The sequence below is a fragment of the Lissotriton helveticus genome, chromosome 2_1, assembly GCF_964261635.1.
Source record: "Lissotriton helveticus chromosome 2_1, aLisHel1.1, whole genome shotgun sequence".
Classification (NCBI taxonomy): domain Eukaryota; kingdom Metazoa; phylum Chordata; class Amphibia; order Caudata; family Salamandridae; genus Lissotriton; species Lissotriton helveticus.
Window position 1 is genome coordinate 257400603 of NC_136059.1, and position 19742 is coordinate 257420344.

Below are 19742 nucleotides of genomic sequence, written 5' to 3' on the forward strand. Positions count from 1 at the left end.
TGTTTCAAATGAAATCAGCAAAAGGAAGTCCCATTAGTGTATGGGAAGAAAGTTTGGAAGCTCGTTGTTTTCCACAGCTATTTCCAACAGGTCGAGGTGGACGATTTGACGATCGACCACTTCAAATTCCAGCATCTGAATACCGGACTTTAAGATTATATGCTGAAGATCCAAGGTTTCGTCAATGTATCCCATATTTGTTTCATCTACTGTATGAAAGGGACTTGTCTGGGCTTTCTTATGCAGTAAACCATATACTGAAAAGTGGAGCACATCTGCAAAATGTTTCGGCGAGGGACTTTATGGAGAAAGTTAATCTGCAAGGTAATATTTTGGAATCTCATCTAATCAATCTCATGGCATGTCAGCGTGGTACAAACGAGCATTGGTACCGTCGTCATGGGGAATTGAAATGTATGCTAAGAAACTTAGGAACTCCTACATGGTTCCTCACTCTTAGCTGTGCCGAGTATGCATGGGACGACTTACTTCAATTTATACGCGAGGCAAATGCAAATATACAAAATATAGAATTCAAAACACCTGGAGAACTGTGTTCTTTGGATCCAGTGAATGTATGCAGATATTTTAATCATAGATTTGAAGCTATGATGTCTTTCATTACCAACAAAAAAAATCCTCCCCTTGGAAAGGTTTTGAATTTCTTTTGGAGAAAGGAGTACCAAGCGAGAGGTGCTCCTCACATACATATGTTGTTGTGGATTAAAGGTAGTTCTAAAAAGAACTGTTTTTTGTTTTTTTATATTTTTATTGTTTTTTTGAACATTTCTGAACAGTTTTTTTTATTTTTTTTATTTTTTATGGGGAGAAACAAAAAACAGGGAATTGTAAATGGCTCAACTGGAGCAAACTGGAGCAAAAAAAACCAGGAAAAATTAGGGTTTTTTCGGGCACTTATGGTTATCACCAGCAACGATGATAAGTTCTATACTTTGCTCAGCACAGCAAAGTGTCTTTCCACAATATTTGCACACGATTTTATAATCGGCAAACTTGGGTTGAATGGTAGGCATTGTGTCTCTTGCCCCCGGACCCGATGGAGTGGGTTGTTTGGATGTTGAGGGTCTGGATGTTGATGGGGGTAGCTTACTGCAGAGGTCCCTTAACTCTGCATTAGAATAGTTGTTTGGATGCAAACGCATCATGTGGCGAATCATGGTATGATTCCCGAAGGAATATTTTTTGTTAGGGTTCCCCCTGGACAGCTCAGCACCACAAATCAGACAAGTCACCTTCGCAGCGTTGACTTTATATGGGAGTTCTACAAAATCCCAAGGGGTTTCTGTAGAACTCCCATATAAAGTGCTCTTTTGGTTTGTAGGGCTGTTTATCTTCAGGCAGGAAATGCCTTGTCTGTTCCTCCTCTTCCTCATCCTCCTCCTCTTCCTCTTGACCACCAATGTAATCTTCTGGTGTTCTTTTTGATGGTGGTGGTGTGTGGTGGTGGGGCAGATGCTCCAGCTGCTGCTGCTACTGTAGCCATTTTAAAGTAGAAAACATTAGAGACAGAACTCCAAACAGGTCTTCCTCAGTCAAAGGACAAAGTCAGAATAAGGAAAAAAGGTGGTGGCATTCATCATTTGGAAAACAAAACTGTTCTGGACCAATGAAAAGTGTTATTTTCAAGTCACATGATCCAGGCTTTCATCATTTGGAAACCAAAACTGATCTGCACCAATGAAAAGTGTTATTTTCAGATCACATGACCCGACGCGCTTACGCTACGCGCCCCGGGGCGCGTAGCGTAAGCGCGTCAGGACGTTGCGCGATCGTATACGCTCGCGTGCTTCCGGGTGCGCTTACGCAGTGCATCATATGACGCATCACACGGTTACGCGAAACGTCACGATGTTGTTTTCGTTCGCGAGAATAGCGCTAATGGTACGCTCATTGGTACACGCCCCTGGGCGCGCCGTAACATTGCGCTTACCCGTGCGTTCACCGGTACGCGCCCCGGGAGCGCTCCAGGGCAAAAAAAAATAAAAAAAATATTACATAATTATACAATATAAAATTCGTTATAAAAAATATTACTTTTCATACCTATAGACATTTGCTATTAAAAAACCTATGAAATTCACTGAAAGAACCATAGGTTTCACAACAGTTATAGTTAGGAATTAGCATTTAAAAAACCTATTAAATTCACTGAAAAACCATAGGTTTCACACCAGTTATAGTTAGCTGGAAATTTTACTCGCATAAAACCATTGAAATTCCCACTTTATAGTTAGTTAGACTCACTATAACTTGCACGTGCAATGCACTGCTGATGACGTCACTTATTACATCACTCATGACATGGTCAGTGACATCACACATGACATCACTGATGACACCATCCAGTGAATGTGTGTCTTTCTGAAAAATAAATATGTTTTATATGTGTATATGTAAAAGTTGATGGAAGAATAAATGTTTAAATAAGGGTTTAAAAAAATTGATAATGAATCTTGGTGAGAGCAACCGCTGGGGGGAAAGGGGAAGTGGAAAAGAAGAGAGACTGCCCAGGAAGGATGACTGGTACTTTACGCCCTTATGATCAGCTTGGACTGGATACTCAGCATCTGCATAGGGATAGAGCATATAACACTTCTAACAACATTCACTTTAACCTTATTTTCTTTTCTTATTATGTTTTCTCTTACACCTTCATACCCAATTATCCTAGGCCTTTGCTACTCTCTTAGATAATTTAGTTTTGTCGTTTTGTTTCTTCCTGAATTCGGTATCACAATTGATATACTTATAATATGGTATTCTCCAATTAGGTTGTCGTCAATTTGATTTCACTTGTCAATAATTTCTCAACAAGTACAGTTCTTGAAGTCCTTAAGTTCACTAGCTGAATAACAAGAACTTATATCATTGCTGCAGAACTGAAGAATAGCGGGCTGCCTGTTATAACTTCTTGAAGTCAGTGAAAAGATAAACTTAGCGATGGCAATTGTCAGTTAGTTTTTTTTTTTAAGAATAAAAAGTCTTACCGGTTCGTTGCTTCTACGAGAAGTCTTACCGGCACGTAACTTCAAAAGAAAAGGTTCTTTATTTTTGTAGAATGCTGGTAGAGCTCTAGTCTTGTAGCTCACCTTCCGCTGAGGAAAATAGTTGCGCATGCGTTTACAATGTACACTGCCTGAAAATAGTGAAAACAAAATCTCTTCAGTGAATTCCAAACAAACGCTGAGGTCGAAAAGCTACCAAAACTTTACTCCAAAAATACGCAGACACAAAGGCAAGGCGCAGGGCGCCTCGCGTCAAAGTTGAAATGCGCTTTTCCTTAACAGAAACAGCGCATTAGACTCCTGATTCTAGCGCGCGCAGAAGGAAACTAGAACGCTGACCTGAGTTTCCTTTTTTTTAAGTTCACTGTCCACTTCATTGGCCATTTGCAAGTTCCGCAACAGACAGGATAAAATCTTTCGGGTTGCAGAATGTTGCGCTTCCAATGTGGGTACTTGGCAAATTCCTTTAAACGTCTGCTCACTGTCTTATTCATTACCTTTTTACTGATACATCTTACCACAGCCCTGACAGTACCTCCCTCCAAAGGGGGGTTCCCAACCATTGGTTTCTTTGGGTTTTCATGATGAAATCTTTTTTATTAGTTTTGGTGCATGGACATGAGATGAGGGCTCCCAATACCTCTCCTCTGGCCCATAACCCTTCCATTCAATCAAATAGTACAATTTACCCCTAGTTAATCAGGAGTCGAGAATTTTTCTAATTTCAAATTCTTTCAAATTCTTCTTCTGACTCTACTCTCACTGGGCAAGGTTTTCTTTTTAGTCTGACATTGGGAGGGTTTTTCTTCAATAAAGAAATGTGAAACACTGGGTGGATCTTGATTTGATTTGGTAAATGTAATTTAACTACCACTGAACTTATTACCTTCTCAATCTTAAAAGGAACTATGAAGCGTGGTTGGAATTTCCTGTTTCTTTTTAACCTAAGGTGACGGATAGATAACCAAACCTGATCTCCCTTCTGATATTTTGGTTCCTGCCTTGTAGGGTCTTTTTAATGCCCTTATGACCCGCCATTCGATCATCATGACACATTTCTAATGCCTTTTCTTGCAATTCTCGAGTGGGAACATATAAGGCATCTTCATGATAGGGAACGCCTTCCTTAATTTTTCTTTTTGGATCAGCCAACGCCCAATTCGCTAACTTTTGTGAGGAACAGGATTCACGTATTTGACCCAAGAACTCCTCCAAACTAATAACTCCCACAATCTTGTTGGAAGGTATGATAGATTCCACTTGTGACACCTTCAATTCCTCAGGTGCATCCATTCTGGACAAGGCATCTGCTTTGCCATTCTTCACCCCAAGTTTGTAGGTGATTACGAAATTGAATTCAGAGAAATATAGCGACCATCTCAGCTGCCGTGGTGTTAGAGTTTTTGCAGACTTCAAAAACTGAAGATTACGGTGGTTGGTATACACTGTCACACAATGCTTAGCCCCTAACAGATAGTGTCTGCAATCCTGAAAGGCTTCTTTGACTGCCAACAATTCCTTATCAGAGATTGAATCATTCATTTCTGGATCAGATAGTTTTCTGAACCTGTAAGCTACTGGATGCAACTGACCAGGTTGCTTATCTCTCTGTTTAAGAATGCCATCCGTAGCAAAATCTGATGCATCTGTTTCTACAAAGAAGGCCTGATCAGGATCTGGATGCATCAAAATTGGAGCTGTAATAAACGCTTTTTTCAAAAATTGAAAGGCTAACTCTGCATCCTCAGACCATAGAAACTTCCTTCCTTTTTTCAACAGTTGAGTAATGGGACTAACCTTGGCAGAGAAGTTGGGAATAAATAAAAATTGGCAAATCCAAGAAAACTCTGGATTTCTTTGACTTTCTGGGAGTGGTCCAATTTTTAATGACCTCAATCTTATTGGAATCCATAGCAACTGCTTGTTCAGAAAGAACAAACCCCAAGAACTCCACCTGCTTAGCATGAAAGGAGCATTTTTCCAACTTGACATAGAGGTGATTATCCAGAAGTTTATGCAAGATAGCTCTGACATGCTGCACGTGCTCTTCCAAATTCTTTGAATAGATCAAAATTTCGTCTATCTAAACATAGAAGTGGGGAGGAACTTGCTACTAACTGGTCCATTCTTTGCCTAAGTATGTGCATTTCTTGTTGGGACCTTTTAACTTCTTCTCTTAGACTTTTATTTTCTTCTACAGTTTGGGTTAGCTGAATTTGTAAACTCTCTAAGATCCCAGCCAACATCTTAATATAAAACCCTTCGGCCATCCTCGACTCGAGTGGAAAGAAGGCACTTCAATCTGTCAGAAGTACAAACCAAACCACTGAAGCCGATGATGGTCCCACTGCCCCACTACCAGTACGCCCACCAGATAATTATTATTATTATTATTGAATTTTATACCGCGCACGGTTACCCAGGGGCATCCCAGCGCTTATAGAACCAAGGGCAGGCAACTAATGGAAGAAGAGAAGCTGTGTTTATTCTGGAAAGAGATGCGTTTTCAGATGCTTTCGGAATCTGAGAAGATTAGGTTCGGAGCGTAGTGCGAGCGGGAGGGAGTTCCAGGCGCGCGCTGTGAGGACAGAGAAACTCCTGCCCCCTGAACGGGCTCTCCTAATTCTCTTTGTCTGAAGGAGATGTTTATTTTCGGAGCGTAAAGCTCTTGTGGGCTTATAGGGCCGGATCATGTTCTTCAGGATAGCTGGTCCTTGCCCCTGTATGCTCTTATGGGCGATGCAGAGGGCCTTAAAAGTAACTCTCTCCCTAACAGGGAGCCAATGGAGTTCTTTTAAAGCAGGCCTGGCTGACTGCCTGGCCGGAACGTGCTGCTGCGTTCTGCACTTGTTGCAGGATCTTAAACGTTGACTCTGGCGCTCCGAGAAAGAGTGCATTACTGTAGTCCAGGCGAGAGATGATTAAGCCTTGGACTAACAGCTTCCGGGAGAGTTCTGGCAGCAGGGGGAGAACCTTGCGGGCCGACCGGAGCATTCCATAACACACGCCAGCGGTTTTCTTGGCGTGAGTCCTAAAGGACAGATCCGGCTCCAGCCAGACCCCCAGGCTCTTAATCTCCTCCATTGGGTCTGGCAGGGTGCCCATACAATTGGGCCAGCTGCTCGCCGAGAGGGCAAAACTGGACTGGCCCAGGATCATCAGCTCTGTTTTTGATCCGTTCAATTTGAGCGATGACCTGGACATCCAATCGAACACCTCTCTTAAGCAAGAATGGAGCGCCTCAGGTTGTTTCTCAAGCTGTGTCAAACTCACCACAAGCTGAGTGTCATCCGCGTAGCTTATGGTCTTAAAGCCAAACGGAGACACCACATCCTCCAGGGGTGCCATGTATAGGTTAAATAACGTGGGGCTCAAGGATGAGCCCTGGGGCACCCCGCACTGAAGTGGGAGGGGGGGAAATTTTGCGTTTCCTTCCCAGACCTCGAAGGTGCGCCCCTCCAAAAAGGAGGCCAACCATTCCAGGGCCACTCCAGCGACACCAGACTCAGCTAGACGTTGTATCAACACCCCATGGTTGACGGTATCGAAGGCCACACTGAGGTCCAGGAGGATCACTGCCACTGACCCCCCTGCATCCAAAGTGCTCCTGGCCTCCTCCACCACTGCTAGCAGAGCCGTGTCAGTTCCATGGCCCGGTCGGAATCCCGTCTGGGAGTCCCTCAACCGCCCATTCTCCTCAAGGAAGTTGGATAGCCGACGGTTCGCTAGCCTCTCGGCGATCTTACTAACTCCTGGTAACAAGGAGATGGGCCTGAAATTGGCCAAATTTTGCGGGTCCAAGCCAGGCTTCTTCAGAAGCGCTTTAACAACCGCGCTTTTCCAATCAGGTGGCACAGTCCCATGAGAGAACGAAAGATTGACCAAATCGGTCAAGGGTTCTCCTATCACCAATGCGGCCTGCTTTAAGTACCGCATTGGGACTGGGTCCCGCGGTGAGCCACTTTTCAGACTCCCGAGGACCTTCAGTACTTCACCTGAAGACACAGGGCCAAAAGACGTCAGTAGATTTTCCGGCATGCTGAGGACCTCAGAAGGAGCCACTGATCCCATCATCACAGGGAGAGAACTAATAATAATATCAATTTTGTTCTTAAAATAGGTGGCTAATTCCAAACATTTTTCCTGAGGTCTGTCATAGACAGGAGTGAGCTCAGGCGGTTTAAGAAGCTCCTTCATTACTAGGAAAGCTTCCCTAGATGAGGACACAGCCTGATTTACTCTCTCCCCATAGAAGGAGGCCTTAGCGGTGCGTATAGCACGTTTGTATATTCTTAGTTCCATGCGATATTTGTCCCTGTTATCTGTCTCCGGGCTCCTCCTCCATCGTCTCTCCGCACGTTTACAGATCTGTCTCAGAGTTCTGAGCTCAGAGGTGTACCATAGGGCAGACCCCAATCTCTTGTCCCTAATAAGCATCTTCTTAAGTGGAAGCACATGATCCAATGCATTGGACAACCAATTTCTCACTGTGGCGTCTGCAGTTACCGGGTCATAACCCTTCTCAGGCTGGGTGCCCTCAAGGCGGGCGTTCCAAGCCTCTACAGGGAGCCTTGAATCTTGGTGAGAGCAACAGCAGGGGGGAAAGGGGAAGTGGAAAAGAAGAGAGACTGCCCAGGAAGGATGACTGGTACTTTACGCCCTTATGTTCAGCTTGGACTGGATACTCAGCATCTGCATAGGGATAGAGGATATACACTTCTAACAACATTCACTTTAACCTTATTTTAATTCTTATTATGTTTTCTCTTACACCTTCATACCCAATTATCCTAGGCCTTTGCTACTCTCTTAGATAATTTGTTTTTGTCTTTTAGTTTCTTCCTGAATTCGGTATCACAATTGATATACTTATAATATGGGGTGTTATTTGAAATCGCCGCCACTGCCAAGATTCGATATGGGCAGTAGGAAGGAGCGGGGACACTTTATTTTCGCCGCCGCAGCAACATAAACGCCACAGAAGCAGCCGCAGCCGCGCTGGGACTACACTTCGCAGCAGTCCCAGCGGCGCGGCATGCTTGACGCAGCAACATCGCGCCAGGAGGAGCATTTAGTGGGAGCAGCCCCCCGCGTCGCGGGACGCGCCGGGCCAAGGGCGGGCCTGTTTAAGCCCGTTCAAGACCGGTTAAGGACGGGACGGGCCACCCCTCTAATATCAGCCTCAGCAAAAAAAGGTTAGTGACATTCAGTATTGTCTGGCTGTGCTATAATCTGCTATAGAGGAGTATAAGTGACAGGCTCCACATAGCAAACATGTCTACTGTACTAACTGAAGGAGTGAATGGTAAGAAGTCTACTGGAGGATCATTAATGGGCACCCTGGACAATTTCCTCGTCAGGGTAACATCAGCACTGGCCAAGGATATTGAACTTACAGAGCAGAGACTATCCTTGGAAACCCCATTCGACAAGAGATCTTTATTGGGAAGTCTGGCGAGGGTTAGATCACCAGTCTATCACCAGGCTGATTCCCAGGACACGCTGCCCCCTTCGGGGGTGGAGGAGAGAAGCCTCTTATCACAGTCTGTTGTCACCCTCGAAACAAGTCTGAACTTCCCCAATGGGATGAATGCACATAATGTTGTAAGGAGAGTTCCCTCTCCTTATATTAAAACCCGCTCAGCCTCCCATTCAAAAACAGGTCCTGCTCAGCGGGAGGCGGGAGTGACAGCTAAAAGAAAGCGTACCGGGGCTCAAATACATGCAGGGGGAGAAAAGCCAAAATTGGTAAAATGGCTGTGCCTAATAAAGATCTTGCTGCTAGGCCTCCTCCTAGTCCTGCACAGCCTTTAGTAATTTCTACAGAGGGGCATAGTAGGCACAATACTATTGTGGGGGTAGATGTACAACCTGACTTGGGCCCATCGTTCTAGAAGAGACTGGAAAGCACCCTCAAGAAGTTATGTAATCCAATATCCGCCCGGCTGGACTCAATCGAGAATAGACTGGTGTGCCTTGAACTTTCACTCGCATCAGTTCAGAAGCAGATGGGAACCTGGAAAAGTGATTTAACTTGTAGGCAGAAAAAAACTACAGGACAAATTTCTGCTGACCCTAATTCTGTTGGAGTACCAAACGGGTGTACTGGCTCTATCCAAAAAGCCCCCACGTTGTCTACTGACATATCTCTGACTCCTAATTTGCCAGGGGCTGAAAACATAGCTCCCAGGGATAGGACACATCAAGTAGATGCTAGTAGACCTGCAGCTACACATCAAAAATTGCCTGTGACGTTTCAAGTACACAGTGTAGCTACCCTACCCATTATTGATCTCCCTCCCGAATCAGCCCCCTACGTGGTAGTTTTGGCGAGGGTTCCCCCATTGGCCCAGGGTAAAAGGGAGACATATACAGACCTAAAAAATAAGTGCACCTTCTGGCTTAATGAGTATCGAGCATTGCCAACTAATATACGAGCAGACATTTTGTTTGCCAGGAGAGTGAATTGGATAGGTAGGAGTACTAAATCTATGGTGGGGGACTGTGTTATAATTAACTTTAGAGACTGGAGGTGTGTTGAATTTATCTGTAATTGGCCCCTAAATGATTTGTCGCCCGGAATTCATACATTGCCCTTGTCCTACTTCTATGGATCCCCGCATTTCATACCAAGAGAAACCTTCCCATTGGGAGAAGCGCTAAAATCATGTCCTTTGGGGAACATCAGGTTGTTTAATAGATTTGATGCTGTGTCAGGACTGGGGGATTGTGACTGACGGTATGTGTCCCAAAGCCCAGTCCAAAATAGTATAGCCTCAGGAAATGGGGTGGATATAGAAAGGCGGACAGGGCAAGCTATTAGCCAGCTATTTCCAGTAGACCATGGGAGGGTAGGACAAAAGGGGGTAGAAGGTCCCACGGATCTGTTATTATCCACTGAAGAACGTCCCTTTGATGGGGGAGTATCTATGAGGGGAACAGTGGTTACTCCAACAATCACCCGTACTACTGTACCATCTGCCCAAAGTTCGCTTTTACAACCCGCCCCGGTACAACATGGGCTTCTTAATGTACTTGGGGGCCCGAATAGCTTGGTAACTCGTGGCAATTTGGTATGTAGGACATCCAATCAAAATGCGACTTTAAAAATCTTATCCTGGAATGTAGCAGGTCTCGCTGCCAATATAGAAATCCCCGATTGGTGGGCCTTTGTAGACCTTCATGGGATATGCTTATTTCAGGAAACTTGGGCCCTTAATCCCATACACAGACTGGGCTATGTCACCTACATGGAGCCAGCCACAAAGGGACCCAGAGGCAGACCATCGGGGGGACTGTGTATATGGGTAGGTGCTCACCTTGGGTTTACTATGAAAAGAATATACACCAATAGCCCCGATCTGACATGTATTTTACTGTCACACATTAAAACACCTAAACTGGCACTCATTAATATCTATTCGAGGCCAGCCGGACCGGGAGGCACCTCCCAGACTCTAGATTCTTTGTCCATTCTACTTCACTCTCTCCCGGGAGATGCCGCACTGATGATTGGTGGTGACTTTAATTGTCACTTCGAACCACTCATTGGTGTCTCCCAGATCTTAACGGAAGAGGATGAAGCATGGCTAGTCCCGCACCCGAATATTTATCCTGTAAAGCATTGGGCAGCCCTGGTACTTCAGTTAATTTCCCTTACCTATTCTTTCTCTATAAGAGCGTGAAATGGGCGATTCCAGGGGGATAGCCCAGGGCACTCAACTTATAGTGGAATGGGGCGCACTTCTGTAATTGACTACTTTATGGCTAGTATGTCTTTATGGCCCAAGATCCTCAACTTCTACATTTCTAGTCGCACGGAAAGCGACCATAACCCCATGTCAATTTAGATGAATTTTAACTTGACTACTGAGGGTAGTGAATCCCACGAAAACAGTGACCTTAGAATAATCCAAGGTGGGGGGAGAATCCGATGGGCAAACATGAAGATGTCTACCGAAGATATGGGCAAATTGTATCTGAGTTTAATTCCTCTGTTAGAAAGGGCAAATACAATTATGGCTCTCCCATTTGAAAATAGTGGACAAAAGCTCCTTTCAGGATTACACGAGGAACTTACCGCACTATTGGCGAATTCCTTTTATAAAATAGCCCCATTAAACCTAAGATACAGGGTGTTAAACACCCCTGGTTCAACAGGGGTTGTAGGGAATCGAAGCATGCACTACTCAGGGCACTGAAACAAGGTACGCCGGTTGCAGTGACTGAAGCCAGGCGCGCTTATAAGCAAATGATTTTTAACGCAAAAACAGAGTGGGAAGAAGAACGATGGCTCGCCATCAGATCTGCACTCGGGGCTAAAGATACCAGGACCTTCTGGAATCTCGTTCATATCGGGAAACCAGAAGGTAGGACCTCGATTGATCCAAATATTCCCAAAGCATCTTGGTCTCTGCATTTTAAAGAGCTTTACTCCATTCCCCCTATATTAAGAAGTGCAGCCCCCCAACCCTTTTGGCCCCGGATGCTATGTAGTCTATACCGCTATTCACTTTGGATGAGGTACTTACTGCTGTGCACAGCCTGCAATCCAACAAAGCCCCCGGGCTAGATAGGATTCCGGGTGACCTTTTTTTTTTTTTTTTTTTTTAAACCTTTATTGATACATAAAGCAGTTACAAAACCGGGCCTAAAACCATCACAGCCGGCCAGTAATACAGAGTCGGGCAGAGCAAATCAATCAAGCCATAAGAATGCATCAACCCGCCTCCCGAATGCCCCGTTGTAACTCAGGATATTCTCTGTGCCATATTGGTACCAGGATAAAAGAGGTTTCTTTTAAAGTTTTATGAAGGAACAGGATCTGATGCCGCACTAATCCAATAATACAAAAGCAAGGGGTCATCATAGCTCAGGATATTTACAGTCAGGACTACTGCAGGCAGGACGTTGGTGTCGACGCACCTTAAGCAGGATAAACAATGAGCAATACAATTCGCCCACCAATACAGTATATGCCCGATGCAACATAAAAACGTTATAGAAACATCCACCCCTGTAATCCGTACCACTAGGTCGTATAGAGAGCAGCCTATTACACCGTTCCCAAAAGAAATAAAAAGGAGGAAAAGTGAAAAAAAAAAGCCAAGAGAGACAAAGGATAAGAAAGAGGCCCTAGAAACATAAAAAGGAATTAACAATAGTACCCCTCCCCTAACCCCCCACCCTGCACCTCTGCCAATGGCTACGGCCACCCCCTTAACAGCGTGCCTGTCGCCCGGTGTACGGAACCCGAAATATAGAAGAAAGGGGAAATATAAAAGAAGAAAATAGAAAAGAAAAAAAAAATGTATTGGGGGTTCCCCAGTACAGGCCCCCGCCCCCCCCCCCGCGTAGCTTACAGGTACATCAGCGCTGCTGTAAAATATCCAAGGCACCTATCGAATCAGAACAGTAAGCGCCCCGCCAGCTCACCCAGTCACCCAACCTCAATGAGGGCCCCCCTTTCAGCAACTGAAGGATACGATCACCATTTTGTAACCCAGCCCCATCCGGCCTTAATCAGAGACGTGTCCCAGTCCGCACAATGCGTAGTCAACAAAACACCAAAAGTACAATAAACAAGGATATCCGAAGAAGGGCAGGAACTCTTGCAATACGCCAGGACACGACACATGTCACAGCCGTTCACAGCCCACGACCGCATCCCATGCAGCAAGACAAAGTCCGGTTCAGGAAGAGTAGGCAGTTCAATTTGTCTGGGTTACACGACGATGTCGGTCACAAGGGAACTGGCAACAAAGGAGTCACCACAAGTCGCACATCCGATTGAATCCCCGAACACTCCATGAGTCCATGGACCAAGTTCCATGCCAACGATGCCCTTTGTAACGACCGAGGAGACCCCACGCAACAACTTCCACTCATCAGCAACGTGTAGGGTCCCGTAGAGACACCCATCCGGGCCCTACCACAGAGTGTAGAGGGAGGCACTGGACAAAGGCAAACAGTGAAAATACCGACGTCAGGCTCTCTCGTACTTCCACTTATGTCAGGGTCTGATCGTCGCGCGAACCCGACCAACACGCTGTGCTGCCAAAACACGGGAAGGGGCTTCCGAACTTCGCGCTCCTGTTGAGATGCGCATCGCCATCGCCTCGGGTGGGCAGGGGTCCATGAGGGTATCACCACCAAATGGGGCGCACAGCATAAATGCCACCGGAGTTCACACCAGAGCCGCCATTATTTGCACCAACCGAGCGTCCCCCCAGTTGCACACGTTGTAACAGCCCGCTCAACCGCCACACCGAAGGTCTCATCTGTGCCACCCAATGTGTCCGAACGGCTCCAAATCGCCATGCATCAATCGGCCCCGATCGGCCGAGTCGCGGGACACAGACAGTAGCAAACGGGTCGTATCAATCTCCAGCAGAGAGAGAAAGAGCTGCGTCACACGTCCACATTTAGCAAGGCAGCATTCGGGTGGGGGGGGACGGCCCGCCGTCCGACATGGGGGGACGGCATTCAGCAACGGACGCTAGGTTGCAGTTCAGGGCGGGTTCGAGCGCCCCGGCGGGTAACCGGTCCTTTCCGGGTCTTCCCGGCCGTTGTTGTTCCACTCATGGCAGGCTACAGTATCACGCGAGGTCCCGGCTCCGGGACCCGCGTAGGCCACACCGACCGGGAAGCATATCTCAGTCCCTGAAGCTCGGAGAGCCTCTGGAGTAACTCTCGGCGGGACAGATCCTTTTCAGACATCCAGGAAAGTGGCAGCAGCGCCGCCCCGACCGCTAGATCCAGCAGCAAGGGGAGAGGGTCGACGGAGCCGGGAGCCCGGGCGGCCATCTTGGCCGCCGGCCTGGCTCCGCCCCCCCCGGGTGACCTTTTTAAAGAGGAACCGGTAGTCTGGGCCCCTTACCTATTATTACTATACAACGCAATTTAGCAGGGCCTACCTCTCTCTGGTACTTGGTTGGGGGCGGAGATAATACCCATTTACAAGAAGGGTTCTCCGCTCGAACCCTCAAATTACAGGCCGACCAGCCTTATCGATGTAAGCCAGAAAATCTATGCAAGGCTACTCTTACAATGCTTACTGGACTGGGTTAATGACAATAATATTTTGACCCCCCTTCAGGCAGGTTTTAGGGCCAAAACGTCCACAACCGACCAATTATTTCGGCTCCAGGTTCTTCACTGGAAGCACGTTGTTCTGGACCGGGGAAGTCTATGTTTAACGTTCGTGGACCTAAAGTCAGCATTTGACATGGTGGACCGGAACCTGCTTTGGTCTATTTTATTATCTATGGGGGTTCCACCATACCTATGCTACCGATTTAAACTCCTCCACGATGGCACTTTTGCCAGAGTACGTTATGGAAAGCATGGCCAATTAACGGGGCCTTTCCCGGTTGAGAAGGGGGATATTTACAGTCAGGACTACTGCAGGCAGGACGTTGGTGTCGAAGCACCTTAAGCAGGATAAACAATGAGCAATACAATTCGCCCACCAATACAGTATATGCCCGCTGCAACATAAAAACGTTATAGAAACATCCACCCCTGTAATCCGTACCACTAGGTCGTATAGAGAGCAGCCTATTACACCGTTCCCAAAAGAAATAAAAAGGAGGAAAAGTGAAAAAAAAAGCCAAGAGAGACAAAGGATAAGAAAGAGGCCCTAGAAACATAAAAAGGAATTAACAATAGTACCCCTCCCCTAACCCCCCACCCTGCACCTCTGCCAATGGCTACGGCCACCCCCTTAACAGCGTGCCTGTCGCCCGGTGTACGGAACCCGAAATATAGAAGAAAGGGGAAATATAAAAGAAGAAAATAGAAAAAAATATATATATATTGGGGTTCCCCAGTACAGGCCCCCGCCCCCCCCGCGTAGCTTACAGGTACATCAGCGCTGCTGCAAAATATCCAAGGCACCTATCGAATCAGAACAGTAAGCGCCCCGCCAGCTCACCCAGTCACCCAACCTCAATGAGGGCCCCCCCTTTCAGCAACTGAAGGATACGATCACCATTTTGTAACCCAGCCCCATCCGGCCTTAATCAGAGACGTGTCCCAGTCCGCACAATGCGTAGTCAACAAAACACCAAAAGTACAATAAACAAGGATATCCGAAGAAGGGCAGGAACTCTTGCAATACGCCAGGACACGACACATGTCACAGCCATTCACAGCCCACGACCGCATCCCATGCAGCAAGACAAAGTCCGGTTCAGGAAGAGTAGGCAGTTCAATTTGTCTGGGTTACACGACGATGTCGGTCACAAGGGAACGGGCAACAAAGGAGTCACCACAAGTCGCACATCCGATGGAATCCCTGAACACTCCATGAGTCCATGGACCAAGTTCCATGCCAACGATGCCCTTTGTAACGATCGAGGAGACCCCACGCAACAACTTCCACTCATCAGCAACGTGTAGGGTCCCGTAGAGACACCCATCCGGGCCCTACCACAGAGTGTAGAGGGAGGCACTGGACAAAGGCAAACAGTGAAAATACCGACGTCAGGCTCTCTCGTACTTCCACTTATGTCAGGGTCTGATCGCCGCGCGAACCCGACCCACACACTGTGCTGGCAAAACACGGGAAGGGGCTTCCGAACTCCGCGCTCCTGTTGAGATGCGCATCGCCATCGCCTCGGGTGGGCAGGGGTCCATGAGGGTATCACCACCAAATGGGGCGCACAGCATAAATGCCACCGGAGTTCACACCAGAGCTGCCATTATTTGCACCAACCGAGCGTCCCCCCAGTTGCACACGTTGTAACAGCCCGCTCAACCGCCACACCGAAGGTCTCATCTGTGCCACCCAATGTGTCCGAACGGCTCCAAATCGCCATGCATCAATCGGCCCCGATCGGCTGAATCGCGGGACACAGACAGTAGCAAACGGGTCGTATCAATCTCCAGCAGAGAGAGAAAGAGCTGCGTCACACGTCCACATTTAGCAAGGCAGCATTCGGGTGGGGGGGGGCCCGCCGTCCGACATGGGGGGACGGCATTCAGCAACGGACGCTAGGTTGTAGTTCAGGGCGGGTTCGAGCGCCCCGGCGGGTAACCGGTCCTTTCCGGGTCTTCCCGGCCGTTGTTGTTCCACTCATGGCAGGCTACAGTATCACGCGAGGTCCCAGCTCCGGGACCCGCGTAGGCCACACCGACCGGGAAGCATATCTCAGTCCCTGAAGCTCGGAGAGCCTCTGGAGTAACTCTCGGCGGGACAGGTCCTTTTCAGACATCCAGGAAAGTGGCAGCAGCGCCGCCCCGACCGCTAGATCCAGCAGCAAGGGGAGAGGGTCGACGGAGCCGGGAGCCCGGGCGGCCATCTTGCCCGCCGGCCTGGCTCCGCCCCCCCGGGTGACCTTTTTAAAGAGGAACCAGTAGTCTGGGCCCCTTACCTATTATTACTATACAACGCAATTTAGCAGGGCCTACCTCTCCCTGGTACTTGGTTGGGGCGGAGATAATACCCATTTACAAGAAGGGTTCTCCGCTCGAACCCTCAAATTACAGGCCGATCAGCCTTATCGATGTAAGCCAGAAAATCTATGCAAGGCTTCTCTTACAACGCTTACTGGACAATAATATTTTGACCCCCCTTCAGGCAGGTTTTAGGGCCAAAACGTCCACAACCGACCAATTATTTCGGCTCCAGGTTCTTCACTGGAAGCACGTTGTTCTGGACCGGGGAAGTCTATGTTTAACGTTCGTGGACCTAAAGTCAGCCTTTGACATGGTGGACCGGAACCTGCTTTGGTCTATTTTATTATCTATGGGGGTTCCACCATACCTATGCTACCGATTTAAACTCCTCCACGATAGCACTTTTGCCAGAGTACGTTATGGAAAGCATGGCCATTAACGGGGCCTTTCCCGGTTGAGAAGGGGGTTAGGCAGGGTTGTGTGCTTGCCCAACCCTCTTTTCCCTCTTTCTCAACGGGCTCATAGAAGACCTACTAACCATCAAAGACATTGACTCCCCGAAACTGGCCTTCCAGAGATTTCCGATTCAGAAAAGGGGGTGGTGATGAACAGAGTGTCTGAATTAAGCAGACCACTCTTACCCAGTCCAAAGATCAGGGCTTGATCCATCACCGTTATTTAGCTCACTGCCCCATCCCAGCTCAGAACCTGGCTATATGCAAATTAGTCTGTCCCTGGCCCAGTGCATCATGGGAACAGGGCAGACCAAACTACCAAGCCAATTCTTCACCAGAAAGGAGACAAGCTTCCGGGGACCGGTTTCTGCCATTTCAGGCGTCGTCGGCCCGGCTTGCTTGAATCCTGATGGAGCAGTGAGCAAGGGACTCATGTCTGAGTATACCCTTCCACGCTTATGGTGGACAAAATGATTCAGAAAAGGGGGTGGTGAAATGGCAGAAACCGGTCTCCGGAAGCTTGTTTCCTTCCCAGTATAAGAATTGGCTTGGTAGTTTGGTTTGCCCTGTTCCCATCATGCACTGGGACAGGAACAGACTAATTTGCATATAGCCAAGTTCTGAGCTGGGATGGTGCAGTGAGCTAAAAAACGGTGATGGATCAAGCCCTGATCTTTGGACTGGGTAAGAGTGGTCTGCTTAATTCAGGCACTCTGTTCATCACCACCCCCTTTTCTGAATCATTTTGTCCACCATAAGCGTGGAAGGGTATACTCAGATGTGAGTCCCTTGCTCATTGCACCATCAGGATTCAAGCAAGCCGGGCCGACGACGCCTGAAATGGTAGAAACCGGTCCCCGGAAGCTTGTTTCCTTCCCAGTATAAGAATTGGCTTGGTAGTTTGGTTTGCCCTGTTCCCATCATGCACTGGGACAGGAACAGACTAATTTGCATATAGCCAAGTTCTGAGCTGGGATGGTGCAGTGAGCTAAAAAACGGTGATGGATCAAGCCCTGATCTTTGGACTGGGTAAGAGTGGTCTGCTTAATTCAGGCACTCTGTTCATCACCACCCCCTTTTCTGTTCCAGAGATTTCCCGCATTAATGTTTGCGGATGACACCCTGTTGCTTTCAAAAACGCCCATGGGCATGCAGAGGGTCTTGAACCAGTTCATTAACTTTTGTAATTAAAGAAACCTGGTAGTTAACATTGATAAGACCAGGTACATGGTACTAACGCCAATACCACTAACTGTCCCCATCCTATGATGGAAGGTAGACCACTAGAAAGGGTCCCAACTTTTGACTATTTAGGTTTAACTTTAAACGACAGAATGGGGTGGGGTGCACAAATGGCCATGGCCAACTTAAGACTAACTCAGACCTCTGGGGGGATTTTAAAAGTCCAAAAAATCTGTGCTTACAAAATAGTTAGTGCCCCACTCGAAATCTTCAACGTTCAAGCCAGGTCATCATCCCTTTATGGGGCGGAACTTTGGGGGCACGTCCCATCCCCCGAGTTAACCACTACACAAAACAATTTTATCAGGCAAATTTTAACTTTGCCTAGAAACACCCCACTTGTTCCACTCAGGTTGGATTTGAACATTAGTCCTATCGCTGATGCCATCGCCTCACGCCCACTCCTTTATTGGAGGAGGTTGTAGAGCACTCCCGAGTTGGAATGCTACAAGGAGGAATTAAAGGTGGTGCTGGCCTCCTTAGGAGTAGGCAGGATTCCATGGTTATCCTTCGTAAGGCAGTCCTTCACTTTGATCGGACACGAAAATGTATGGTCAAACCCGAGGCATCCTGCTCAGCTATTTCTAAGAAAACATTGTCCAACATTATAAAGGACTTTAATCTCAGGAAGACATTCTGCTCAGCTATACCAACGAGTTTGACTGATGCCTTCCTGGATTATAAGTCATTCTATAGCTTTGAACAGGAGATTGATGTAATTCAACCCACCCTAGCGAAGAAGCTGTACCTACAGTTTAGATATGGAACACTGCCCCTTTATTCTCTGACCGATAGGTGGACGGGGGGTCCTGTACACTTATGCCCAGGCTGTAGAACAGAAGATGAAACGATTCTTCACGTCACCCTCTTCTGTCCGGCCTACGGCACTATACGGAGAAAGTGGATAATACAGCTGTGTAACAATTTGGGTATTAGAAATTATCTAGCTTTCTTCAGGATTTTGAAGTCCAATACAAATCCAGTGATAGTGTCCGTTGTAACTAAGTTCTTGTTTTCAATGTGGATTACTCGAAGGAAATTGCTCAGTTAAGGATGGCACATATGCATTTTATTGTAGAGACATAGGGAACTAAGTGGATCAGCAAATGTTATTTTACATTTTTTTAAACACTTGAAGATTATTTAAAGTTTTATAGTTTTAATATATTGTCTCCTCCCCTCTGATGTTTTAAGATGATGCATTTTAGAGCATATAATACTAATGAATTGTTTAAAAACTGTATATGTATTTGTATGTGCTTTTATGGTTAAAACTAACCGAAATGAAGTTTTTTGAATGAATGAATGAATATGGTATTCTCCAATTAGGTTGTCGTCAATTTGATTTCATTTGTCAATGATTTCTCAACAAGTACAGTTCTTGAAGTCCTTAAGTTCACTAGCTGAATAACAAGCACTTATATCATCGCTGCAGAACTGAAGAATAGTGGGCTGCCTGTTATAACTTCTTGAAGCCAATGAAAAGCTAAACTTAGCGATGCCAAATTGAAGAAGACGATCTTTTCAGTTAGTTTTTTTTTTTTAAGAATAAAAAGTCTTACCGGTTCGTTGCTTCTACGAGAAGTCTTACCGGCATGTAACTTCAAAAGAAAAGGTT